Below are 3470 nucleotides of genomic sequence, written 5' to 3' on the forward strand. Positions count from 1 at the left end.
GAGATGCAACGTCCTTGTCTAGCAAGTATGAAGCCACAGAAACTTCTAGAAGCTATTTTGGGACTGGCAGAGGAGGGCCTGCCTGGGAATAGAGCCACTAAGCACCAAGATGGCAGAGATGTAGAAGGTGGAGGGAGAAACTGTTCTTGTTCCAGAGTTTGAGCTCTGGATGGAGCCTCTTTCTGGAAACCCCCTACATGAATCAGCAAGTTTGCTTATCTGAGCCAGATGAGCTTAGGGTTTTCTATTTACTTGCAACCCAAATAAGATGAAACTTCATATTATAAAATGACAACACTTGCAGTTTCATTTTCATAATGATGTTAGATAAAGAACCACAAAATATTGGCCATCGTCCTCAACCAGAGAGGTCTACAGAGAGGAAGTTAGCTGTTTCTTCCATTTCCTAGCTTCCTACCCCTTAACTATTGAAGGGCCTACTTGGTAAATCCTGTCTGGCTGAAGCCAAGTACATTGAAGTCTCTATTTGTTTTGCAAGAAAGCACCGAGAATCCCGCATGTCAAGTTGAAGCTGCTCTGAGAATGTTAGTAACTTAAGTTCGCCTTTCCTTGTCTACGGAATATGCAGCACGACCTTTTAAATAACCACGAATATCTGCTCTTTTCTAATCTATAAAAGAAAACACAATTAAGCATAGTTCTTCACCTGCTGGGTGAAACTTGGGCAGGTCTATCAATGCCATCTAGAACTGCATAAGTGTTCTCTTAGGACTTGGAGGCCACCTTTGAATTCTGTTTTTGGCAGTACTGGAGATTGAATCTAGGGTGTCATGAATATGAGGCAGGAACTCTACAACTGAGGCCCAGCCCTCACTTTTGAATCCTTTCTGTGTTACCACAGAGAAAGTATTTATTTTATTCTTATTTTTAGTTATGTGTATATCTCTGGGGTGGGGGTGTGTATACATGAGTACAGGTGCCCATAGAAGCCAGAGGGGGGTGTCAGATCCTTTGGAGTAGGAGTTAAAGGTGGTTGTGAACCACCCAATAAGCAGCAACTGTTAACTACTGAGGCACCAGTCCAACCCAGAGTAAATATTTTAAATGTCCATTTATAGTGCTGAAACTAACACAGCTGTTTTTTATCTGATTAAATCCAACTTTGCATGTATCTGGGGGGTATTACACTGAGGTGTTATCCCTCTCTCCATACCTCTTCCCTGGCTATGCTGGGGAGCTGGGCAGCCATACCCTGTCTTGTCCCAATCATTCAACAGTTTCGTTTCCCAAAGTCTGCAAAACCCACTGTGCTGGGTGCTGGGCCCTTGAGAGAACTAGCCCCACAAAGATTGCTTTGACTGTGCTTACCCCTCCCCCTGCCCTCTGTGGCCCAGCCCAAGTACAAATTGTTAACAATGTCCATGGTGTCATTGATTCCTTGGAATTCCTTCCCCACCCCACCCCCACCCCCCAGCTATAAAGGCATGGAGAACTGTGCTTGGCTGCCTTCCCCAGTTGGGGGAAGGTGGCCTGCCTCCCTTGTTGACTAGATTGTTGCAGAGACTTGGGGTGGGTAGTTCTACAGATCCAAAGTCCAGGTAGCCTGTAAGTACCAGGCATGTGGCCAGGCTGGCAGCACCTAATGTCATAGGCGTTCTGTGGATGGACCTCAGTGAACAGGATAGTTGGGAAGACCTACTGTACAAGGCCTGACCATCAAAACATATGCACAGATGAATTAATCACAGAACACCTGGCACCTCTGCCATTCAGTTCAGGTCTCTGCTGTTTCAGTGGGATACAGAGCCCTCAGAATGCCATTCAGGGCCCAGGGTAACATGGCAAGGCCTGAGACAATGCTCACGTTGGACTAACACTATTCAGTTCAAGAGCATTTAGACTTCAATATTGGAAGGGTCAATTTGTGAAGTCCACAGCATGAATGCCGTGATTCCTAAATTACCAGGTATTGCTTCCCAAAGGCGGGGAGGGGGGCATACATTTTCTTTCTTTAATCGTCCAGTTTGTGGTTCCAGGTGTAGTTGGCTCAGCCTGTAACTTCTGAGTTATGGAGGCAGGGGCAGGAGGATTGCAGTGAGTTTGAGGTCAGCCTGGGCCACAGAGTGAGTGAAACCGTGTCTCAAACAAACAATGAATTAACATGGTTTTACAACTGTTGCACAGAATAGCTGGATTTGTGCAGCAGGCCTTTAGTGTCAGCTATTGGGAGGCCATGGCAGGAGAATAGAGCCCAGGAGTTCCAGACAAGCCTGGGCAACATAAGGAGAGCCTGTCAAGACAGAAGAAAAAATGTAAATGAATATTAGATATGGAGTTAGATCTTGTAAAGAGTGGCACAAATTAAGTAAAAGTAACATGATGAATATAAGTTATGTTTTATTTTTTGTGATAATTTATACTAATCCCATGATAATGCTAGATATATTTAGAACTCAGAGGCCCTGCTTAAATCTATTACCTCAATGTTTAAAAGCCATTCAGGATGGAAGTTTCTTCCATTTGAAATCAATGAACTCTAAGAACTACAACACAGAAAACATGGTCCAACTTGGCATTAAAATTAGACTAACACAATGTTAGTTTTAACAGTATATTTAACGACTTTGCTAACGTAAAGGAGAAAATATGGAAAAAATCCATAAACACACTTCCTGTTGTCTCCTAATGATACATGCAGGCACCACCAGCCCTCCGGAAGTGGGACTGCAGTGGTGGGTGATTAAATTATCACCTTTGACATTTTGCTGACATTTGCTTACATAAAAACCACAGGTTCTCTGTTTCACTGGCATCAAAGTATAGTCATCAGAATGCGAACAGAACACACCTTAACAGCTTAATGCTTATCTTTTAAATATTTAGCTGTATGGCATATGGGCCTCGGTTTCTCCACTGCTCAAATGTTGGTGGCAGGCCCTAGGGGGTGGTCCTGGGATCTGGGTGCTGGAGCGTCCCAGGTGCCGAGGCCACGCCCCCGCCACCCACCTGCTCAGGGATTGGCTGCCTGGGGCCTAGTGGGCGGCCCCAGGTCGAAATGAAGTTGAGGGTGGTGGGCGCTGAACTCCCGGGATTTCAGACCCTCGTGGTCCTAGCCACAGTCGCCTAGGTGTCCAGCCGCGCTCTGCTCTGTCGCAGCGGACCAGGAGTTCGAGGTCCCCCGGTCAAGCCCTCCTGCCCTCCCAGCGCATCCCGGGTTGTCCCCGCGCCCGGGTCCGGCCCTATCGAAGAGAGCTGGGCCTCCGGGCCTCGCGTGGGTGGCAGCAGCCTGGGCGCGCTTGGCCCGGCGAGGCAGGGCTAGGGGCGCGGTGCTGGGGACCCGGGCCAGGAGGGGGCCCTGCAGGGAGCGAAGGCGGCTCGGGGACCCGCGGGCTGCAGACACCCGGAGCCCGCTCCGGGGATCGGTCGCGGGCCTGCTGCTGAGTAATCCGGGGCGGCGGGCGTCTGCGGCCGGCGCCCACGTCCCCCCGCGCCGCAGCCAGGCGGCTCCG

Source organism: Nannospalax galili, unplaced genomic scaffold (assembly GCF_000622305.1).
Source record: "Nannospalax galili isolate Female #2095 unplaced genomic scaffold, S.galili_v1.0 scaffold162, whole genome shotgun sequence".
In the NCBI taxonomy this organism is placed as follows: Eukaryota; Metazoa; Chordata; class Mammalia; order Rodentia; family Spalacidae; genus Nannospalax; species Nannospalax galili.